We start from the raw sequence: 9,848 nt of genomic DNA, 5'->3' as shown, positions 1-9,848 counted from the left end.
AAAAGTGGTTTTGTGGGCCAGGTGCAGGGTCCCCATGCTGTGTGCAGCCTAGCGACTCGGTGCACTGTGTCCCAGCCGCTCCAGCTGTGGCTGAAGGAGGCCAACGTACAGCTCAGGCTGTGGCTTCAGAGGGTGGCACCCCCAAGCCTTGGCAGCTTCCATGTGGTGTTGAGCCTGCAGGTGCACAGAAGTCAAGAATTGAGGTTTGGGGGCCGGGCACAGTGGCTCACGCCTGTAATCCCAGTGCTTTGGGAGGCCGAGGCGGGCAGATCATGAGGTCAGGAGTTCGAGACCAGCCTGGCCAATATGGTGAAACCCTGTCTGTACTAAAAATACAAAAATTAGCTGGGCGTGGTGGCACATGCCTATAGTCCCAGCTACTCGGGAGGCTGAGACAGAAGAATCACTTGAACCCGGGAGGCGGAGGTTGAAGTGAGCTGAGATCGTGCCACTGCACTCCAGCCTGGGTGATACAGCGACACTCCATCTCAAAAAAAAAAAAAAAAAAAAGAATTGAGGTTTGGGAACCTCCACCTAGATTTCAGAGGATGTATGGAAATGCCTGGATGTCCAGGCAAAAGTTTGCTGCAGGGGCGGGGCCCTCATGGAGAACCTCTGCTAGAGCAGTGCAGAAGGGAAATGTGGGGTTGGAGCCTCCACACAGAGTCCTTACTGGGACACCACTTAGTGGAGCTATGAGAAGAGGGCCACCGTCCTCCAGACCCCAGAATGGTAGTTCCACCAACAGCTTGCACCATGCACATGGAAAAGTTGCAGACACTCAATGCCAGCTCATGAAAGCAGCCAGGAGGGAGGCTGTACCTTGCAAAGCCACAGGAGTGGAGCTGCCCAAGACTGTGAGAACCCACCTCTTGCATCAGCATGACCTGGATATGAGACCTGGAGTCAAAGGAGATCATTTTGAAGCTTTAAAATTTGACTGCTCCACTGGATTTTGGACTTGCATGGGCCCTGTAACTCCTTTGTTTTGGCCAATTTCTCCCATTTGGAATGGCTGTATTTACCCAATACCTGTATCCCAGTTGTATCTAGAATGTAACTAGTTTGCTTTTGATTTTACAGGCTCATAGGCAGAAGGGACTTGCCTTGTCTCGGATGACACTTTGGACTGTGGACTTTGGGGTTAATGCTGAAATGAGTTAAGACTTTGAGGGACTGTTGGGAAGGCATGATTGGTTTTGAAATGTGAGGACATGAGATTTGGAGGGGCCAGGGGCAGGATGATATGGGGTTTTGCTGTGTCCCCACCCAAATATCAACTTGAATTGTATCTCCCAGAATTCCCCCATGTTGTGGGAGGGACCCAGGGGGAGGTAATTGAATCATGGGGGCCTATCTTTCCCATGATATTCTGATGATTGTGAATAAGTCTCATGAGATCTGATGGGTTTATCAAGGGGTTCTGCTTTTGCTTCTTCCTCATTTTTCTCTTCCACTGCCATGTAGGAAGTGCCTTTTGCCTCTCATCATGATTCTGAGGCCTCCCCAGCCATGTGGAACTGTAAGTCCATTTAAACCTTTTTCTTCCCAGTCTCAGATATGTCTTTATCAGCAGTGTGAAAATGGGCGAATACAGTGAGCCAGGAATAGAGGAGCTGGAAGTAAGGTCAGAGTTGTAACAAAGTGTGGGAGTGCCAGGGGAGAAGAGAGTGGGGAGGAAGAGAGCAAATAACAATTATAAAAACTGACTTTAGCTTTGTTGGAGCTCAGAAAATGATACCCCAAAGTATGGTGCTTTGGCATGCTGAGTACTTTAGAGACTAAAAAGCCTCAGAAGCAAAGTCTCTCTGACCTTCTCCTGCCCTCCTGTCTCTCACCTCTCTTTCTCCCCTGAAGAGTCACAGAAACCATCATTCCTCTTCCCCAAGGTTGGTCAGAGAAACTAGAACTTCTCTCCCCACAGACAAGCCATAAAACCTATAAAGGTCACTCTCTCTGTTCTCCGTTGAAGACCTTCATTCCAGAAGGGTCCTGCCCCAAATCCAGGAGGAAGGAATGCTGCACAGAGAGGCCAAGGAGGATCTGAACAGAGAGGCCTTGCTGGGTTTCCCCGCTTGGTCCATTACCATTAGATCATACCCTTTTGTCCAATCACATTCCTACACCGCTGCCCATTCTTCATCAGACCTAAGCACAGAAACACAGTTTTCTCTGGGTCTTTTGGTCTTCATTTCTGAAGACACTGGTGTCACCTAAAACTTTGATGAAGTACGTTTGTTATGCTTTTCTCTTATTAACCTGTCTTTTATTATAGGAGTGCCAGCCACAAACCTTATGATGGGTGAGGAAAGATATCACACTTTTTAACCTTACAGCTTTTATTGTGACTGGGAACTGTTGGAAGGATTTGAATAGAGTAGTAATGTGGTTTGACTTACATTTTAACATCATCACTGTGGCTGCTGTGTTAAGAATAGGCCTGAGAGACAAGGATGGAAGCAGGTAAATGTTAGGAGGCTGTTGCAGTAGACCAGAGGAGTAACAATAGAAGTGGTGAGAAGTAGTTGGATTCTGAATATATTTTGAAGCTAGTGTCAACAGGATTTGGAGACACAGTGGATGTGGGATGTGAGAAAAAGAGAAAAAACAGGGTGCCTCCACAGTTTTTGGCCTAAGAATAAACTTTAGAGATTATCCTATAAGAGGATATCTAGAGCTATCATATTCATTTTTTTTTTTTTTTTTTGAGATGGAATTTCACTCTTGTTGCCCAGGCTGGAGTGCAATGGCACAATCTCGGCTCACCGCAACTCCCGCCTCCCAGGTTCAAGCGATTCTCCTGCCTCAGCCTCTTGAGTAGCTGGGATTACAGGCAGGCACCACCATGCCCAGCTAATTTTGTATTTTTAGGAGAGACAGGGTTTCACCATGTTGGCCAGGATGGTCTCAATCTCTTGACCTCGTGATCTGCCCACCTTGGTTTCCCAAAGTGCTGGGATTACAGGCGTGAGCCACCACACCCGGCGAGGCGGAGTCTTACTCTGTCACCAGGCTGGAATGCCATGGCACGATCTCGGCTCGCTGCAACCTCTGCCTCCTGGGTTCAAGCGATTCCACTGCCTCCGTCTCCCGAGTAGCTGGGATTACAGGCATGCGCCAGCCACCATGCCCGACTAATTTTGTATTTTTAGTAGGGACAGGGTTTCACCATGTTGGCCAGGCTGGTCTCAAACTCCTGAACTCAGTAGTAGAATAGGAGGCATACGGCCTCCCAAAATGCTGGGATTACAGGCATGAGCCACTGCACCCGGCCAGTGTTAGATGACTTATTGTGTAACCCTTAAAATTTGTATAGTTGTCTTTTTCTTTTAAAATTCTTATTTTAAAAAAATTGGTTTGATTTTGTTTTTGAGACAGGGTCTCACCCTATTCTCCAGGGCATGATCTCGGCTCACTGCAGCCTCTACCTCCCAAGTTCAAGCAATCCTCCCACCTCAGCATCCCTAGTAGTTGGGGTACAGGCATGCACCATCACACCTGGCTAAACTTTTTTTATTTTTTGTAGGGATGGGGTTTCACTATGTTGCCCAGGCTGGTCCTGAACTCCTGGGCTCAAGGGATCTTCCCAAGCTGGCCTCCCAAAGTGCTGGGATTACAGATGTGAGCCACCATGCCTGGTCTCCATCTTGGTTCTAACCTCCAAGCTGCCCTTCTTAATCCCTGGGTGTAGGTTGAGCTAACTTTGGGAGGAACTTAGTTTATAGTTTAACTGTGTATGACTACTTGAGACTGAAAAATGACTTCTAAGCACTTAGTCTACTACAGGCAGTGAGCAAGTTGTCAAACCTGCTCAATAGTTCAGTTTCTTGCAGGAAAGTATATGCCACTCTGGCATAAGAATTATTTTGAGCTGAAAGCAATTGAGAAAAACCAAACACAGGATAAGCTCCCTACCCTCCCTATATGAAAACAAGCATATATTCTTATGCGGGCGACCGCCCACTTTCCCATATCAGGAAGGGAAGAACAGCTCTTATCACCAGAGATGGAAATGGCAAGAGAGAGATGATGTAAGTGTCTACATGAATAAACCTTACTAACTAGCCCTAATCTCCCATTAGTATTTCCCATATATTTACCTCCCCACAATTTACTACCTCCTAGAACTAGAAAGTTAGAAACCCCTTTCCTTTGCCTTGTTACTTCTCTATAAATTTATTGTCCTTCCTCTAAATGGCATAAAAACCCCCAAGCCTCGCTGCCTCGTCGGGGAGTTTCTCTTCTCTATGGATCACCCCCACCTTTTGCCACATTAAACTTATAAAATAAAACTTGGGGCCACGAATGGTGGCTCATGCCTGTAATCCCAGCTCTTTGAGAAGCCGAGGCAGGTGGATCACCTGAGGTCAGGAGTTAGGCCAACACAGCAAAACCCTAGTAGAGGAGGGGAAAAACCTTTTTCCTCCTCAGCAACCCGCTTGAGATATGACCAAGGAAGATCTTCCAGAGGGTGAAGTGATAGGCACAGAGAACACCAACTGGTGAACCCTTCCTGGGGGACAAATTGGGACCTGATTAGGAAATTCCTCATCCCTAGGGTAAGAAACCCTCTGCTCATTTGTCTAGAATTTCAACAGAATGCTTTGTATTTCCCTTTCCTAATGGGGGGGTTTTCCTGGCCCCATTCCACCATTGTACATTGGTGGAAGACGGGGCACAGATATCTTGTCTTTTTAGTTCGTACGTCTCCCGATCACAATGGCCACATCTGAACGTGGTGCAAGCACTGCCTCACATCATTCCCAAATATAGGGGCTATCACACGTCACCTAGAGATTCTGAACTTTGAGCTTAATGCTGTAACTGGACAGGATTTGGGGGTTGTCTCTCTTTGTGGGGTATTTTGCATATGGAAAGGAGAGAGAAACTAATATGTATGGTGATAAATAGATAAAAGTGGGCTGGGCATGGTGGCTCACACCTATAATCCCAGCACTTTGGGAGGCCTAGGTGGGTGGATCAATTGAGTTCAGGAGTTCAAGACCAGCCTGGTCAACATGGTGAAACCTCGTCTCTACTAAAAATTCAAAAAGAAAATTAGCTGGGCGTGGTGGCCTGCACCTGTAGTCCCAGCTACTCGGGAGGCTGAGGCACAAGATTCACTTGGACTCAGGAGGCAGAGGTTGCTGTGAGCCAAGATTGTGCCACTAGACTCCAGCCTGGATGACAGAACAAGAATCTGTCTAAATATATAAATGAAACCTCTGAAAGATAATACAGAAAACTGTCTTCGTGACCTTGGTGTAAGGAAGGAGTTCTTAAGCAAGTCATTAAATATACTAACAATAAAGGAAAAGATTGTTGTTTTGAGCATTAAAGTTGAAAATATTTATTTATTAAGGCACCATTAAAAGGCAAGCTACAAATTTCAATCAAAACCACAATGAGATTCCTCCTTACACCAACTAGGATGTCTAGAATCAAAAAGACAAACAATAACAAGTGTTGGTGAGGATGTGGATTAATCAGGACTGTCATATACTGCTGGTAGGAGTTTAAAATGGAAGAGCGGCTGTGGAAAACATTTTGAGTTTTGCTTTGTGGCAAGCCACAAAGTAGGAAAAAAAAATATTTGTGTAAGTCACGTAACCCAAAGAAGCTCATATCTAGAATATATAAGAACTCCTAGGCCAGGTGCAATGGCACACACCTGTAATCCCAGCATTTTGGGATGCCAAGGTGGGCAGATCACCTGAGGTTGGGAGTTTGAGACCAGCCTGAGGTTGGGAGTTTGAGACCAGCCTGAGGTTGGGAGTTTGAGACCCAGTTTTTAGTAGAGTGAAACCCCATCTCTACTAAAAACACAAAAATTAGCCGGGTGTGGTGGCGCATGCCTGTAATCCCAGCTACAGGCTGAGGCATGAGAATTGCTTGAACCAGGGAGGCGGAGGTTGCAGTGAGCCGAGATCGCACCACTGCACTCCAGCCTGGGTGACAGAGTGAGACTTTGTCTCAAAAAAAAAAAAAAGAAAAAAGAAAAGAAAAAAAAATCAGAGAACCCAAAAGAAAAATGGGCAAAGGATTCAAGCAAAATATGATATCCAAATAGTCAAAAATGTAGAAAAATCCCTCAACCTCATTAGTAATCAAATTAGGTAGAAGTGCAAATAAAAACATAATGAAATATAATACCATTACACATGTTCCAAATTAGCTGAAATTTTAAAATGTGATAGTGCCAAGAGTTAAAAGCGTTTGACATTATCTAGTAAAATTTAAGATTCAACTATTTGTGACCCAGTCATCTCACTCTTATGAACGTGTGCTTGTGTCCACTTGGAGTCATGTACAAGGATGTTCCCAGCAGCAACTGTTTATCAGCAATAAAATGGCTACATTGTCATCTGTTCATACAATAAAATTCGACACTATAGTGAAAATAAATGGAGTATACCTATAGGCAACAATATATATGAATCTCAAAAACCTAATTATTAAGTAATGGAAGCCCAGACAAAAGAATACATGCTGTCTAAAATACTTGTTCATTTATATCAAGTTCAAAGCCAGACAGAACTAAACTTCGATGTTTGGAAAGGCATACATGGGTATCATAACCAGAAAGTAAAGCAAGGAAGTTATTACTTTTAATGTCAATGTAGTAGTTTCCTCTGGGGGCTGGGAAGGGGGTTTGATTGGGAATTGGTACATATGAGCTCTGGGTTGCTGGCAATCTATTTCTAGATCTAGGGAGTGGCTACACTCTTTATATTAACCTAAATTAATGTTTAAATGCTCTTCCTTTAATAAATGGTTTTCTAAAGTAATCTAAAAAACCCAAAACAACAAAAAACTTCCTAGCAAGGAAAGCCAGAGTTAGAAATTATGGCTGTGAGTGATAAATCTGCTGCTTAGCATAGACATTTCTGTAGGTCTCTTGTCTATTTGTTGACATTTTTGTGGTCACAATGGGAAAGACAGAGAGCTAAGTAAATGTCATCCATTTCTACAGCATCTCTATGTTTTAAGATGAAGCTTTGTGGTTTGTAATGTATTTCCCCTAAAGGAAATAAAATTTTAAGAGTTAACATGAGAATTCAGAGAATCACCATTTGCAAAATTAATTTTTTAATATTAAAGTGTATATCAAAATAAAATACTTTAAATGTGCCCCTTATATATTTTTAAGTTGACATCTAAAATTTGACATCATAAGCTGGGCACGGTGGCTCACGCCTGTAATCCCAGCACTTTGGGAGGCCGAGGCGGGCGGATCATGAGGTCAGGAGATCGAGACCATCCTGGCTAACACGGTGAAACCCTGTCTCTACTAAAAATACAAAAAAATTAGCCGGGCGTGGTGGTGGGGGCCTGTAGTCCCAGCTACTAGGGAGGCTGAGGCAGGAGAATGGCGTGAACCCAGGAGGCGGAGCTTGCAGTGAGCGGAGATCGCGCCACCGCACTCCAGCCTGGGCGACAGAGCGAGACTCCATCTCAAAAAATAAATAAATAAAAAATAAAAATAAAAATAAAATTTGACATCATAAATGTAAATAGTTACAAAGCATGTAATATCTGGCAAATTTGTAAAAAAAGATTGATTTTAAATTAAACATCATTCTTTTTTTTTGGAAACAGAGTCTCACTCTATTGTCCAGACTGGAGTGCAATGGTGCGATCTCGGCTCACTGCAACCTCCACCTCCCAGGTTCAAGCAATTCTCCTGCCTCAGCCTCCCGAGTAGCTGGGATTACAGGTGCACACCACCATACCCAGCTGATTTTTGTATTTTTTTTTCGAGGTGGAGTCTTGCTCTGTCACCCAGGCTGAAGTGCAATGGCGCGATCTCAGCTCACCACAACCTCCGCCTCCCAGGTCCAAGTGATTCTCCTGCCTCAGCCTCCTAAGTAGCTGGGATTACAGGCATGTGCCACCACGCCAGGCTAATTTTGTGGTTTTAGTAGAGACAGGGTTTCTCCATGTTGGTCAGGCTGGTCTTGAACTCCCAACCTCAGGTGATCCGCCTGCCTTGGCCTCCCAAAGTGCTGGGATTACAGGCGTGAGCCACTGCACCCAGCCTGAACATCATTCTTATAAATATATTCAGTAGAATACACGTAAAAGACAGAGGCCAGAGGCTATCACCTAATTAAAAAATACATGAAAAAGTATTTATTTATTTGATTGTTTGTTTTTATGGGTTGGGCAGTGGGTCGCCATATTGTCCAGGCTGGTCTTGAACTCCTGGGCTCAAGCAATCCTCCTACCTCAAGACTCCCAAAGTGCTGGGATTACAGTCGCAAGACACCACAGCAGCTAAAAAGGTCTTTATTTTAATCAAAGTGTTATTTTTTAGCATTAAAATTTTGTCATTTTTCCTCCTTGATCTAGTATTTACATTCCATTTTTCTCACAGATTTTATCATAATCTATTTCATGCTTGGATTGATCACCTTTTCCCCTAGAGCCTAAGGAGGGTGTAGCCCTGCCAACAACTTCTTTTCAGCCCAGTGAAACCCATTTCAGACTTCTGACCTGCAGAACTAGAAACTAAACTGAAACTACATCCATAATTTTGTTTTTCCAGGAGAAATAACTTTATTTGGACTGAGAGCTGAAGAATGAGAATAGGACCTGAGACAGCATATTGGGCTAAGGAGGAGAGGTAAGGTTCCAAAACAGCAGTCAAAGCTCATCGACCAAACAGATTCTACTTCCCAGCAACCTTGCAGTTAGTGCAACCAACAAAAGGCCTGCTGGGGAATGTATTTGCCACTAAATTCCCCAAGTATGCCAACATTACAAAAAAGATAGAGGTTTTACATCATAATTAAATTTCCACAAACCTTCCCAATCACAAGTATTATAAGCAGAAGTAAAAAATCACATTTTGCAGATCTCAAACTTGTCTTCAACATTTAGTTCATCACCTTCAAAAAATAACTCCCTTGCTAAACTCATTAGCTATATGATCTATCCAAGCAGCAAGAAGATGGCCAGGCCATAGCAATTCTCTTTCCATTTTCCCTAGCTGCTCAGGGCTGAACAGCAGGGTGAGGCTCAGGTGGGGGTAGGGGTGGGGAGCACAAGAGCCACTTTCCCCCGGTACGACATGGCATCTGAAGCTTGATGGGAGAGCAGAACTAGTGAGACTTGAGGGAAGGGTCCAGGGCCTGTATTCAGTCAGAATCACTGATGGAAGAGGAGGAGGAAGAGGAGGAGGAATGCTTGCCATGCTTGTGGTGCTTATGCATCTTTTTATGAGCTTTCTTCATTTTCTTCTGCATCTTGTCCACTACCACTGCTGGTCCAACCATGCCAGGAGCCAAAGGATTCACAGCAGGCATTCCAGGGGCAGGCGGTGGGTATGGAGAAGGTAGGGACCCGAGGGTTGGCATCCTGGATACCCTGGCTGTGGCACAGGCTGAGGGGGCCTACCTGGGGGGAAAGCTGGATTGCCCTGGGGAGCTCCTGGGGGAGGAGGACAGGGGCCTGGGGGAAAGGGTAAGTTGATAGGTGGTGGGTGGGCAGGATTGGAACCTCCAGGGTACCCGATGTTGGGGGGATATGGATTTGGCCCTGGTGCCAGGCATTGAAATTTCATGTTTAGGTGTGTCCTCCAGCCTGCAGAACTACCACGACTTCCACATAAGAGATGTCTCTTTTCTGGCTGGGTACAGGGGCTCATGCCTGTAATCCCAGCACTTTGGGAGGCCAAGACGGGTGGATCATGAGGTCAGGAGTTTGAGACCAGCCTGGCCAAGATGGTGAAACCCTGTCTCTTTCCACCGCCGCCTGGGCTTGATGCGTTCTCCCCATAAAATATGTTTTTTAAAAAAGAAATCACGGCCGGGCACAGTGATTCACACCTGTAATCCCAGCACCTT

The 9,848-nt window shown here is 45.0% G+C and overlaps 1 pseudogene; it reads right to left on the bottom strand.

The window, feature by feature from the left end:
- Positions 1–8,929: 8,929 nt before the first annotated feature.
- On the bottom strand, positions 8,930–9,565 carry LOC129009915 (proline-rich protein 13-like; annotated as a pseudogene).
- Positions 9,566–9,848: the final 283 nt, after the last annotated feature.

This window comes from Pongo pygmaeus, chromosome 10 (assembly GCF_028885625.2).
Source record: "Pongo pygmaeus isolate AG05252 chromosome 10, NHGRI_mPonPyg2-v2.0_pri, whole genome shotgun sequence".
Classification (NCBI taxonomy): Eukaryota; Metazoa; Chordata; class Mammalia; order Primates; family Hominidae; genus Pongo; species Pongo pygmaeus.
Note: the sequence above shows the minus strand (reverse complement) of the source record. Positions and strands in the feature narration are given on the sequence as shown.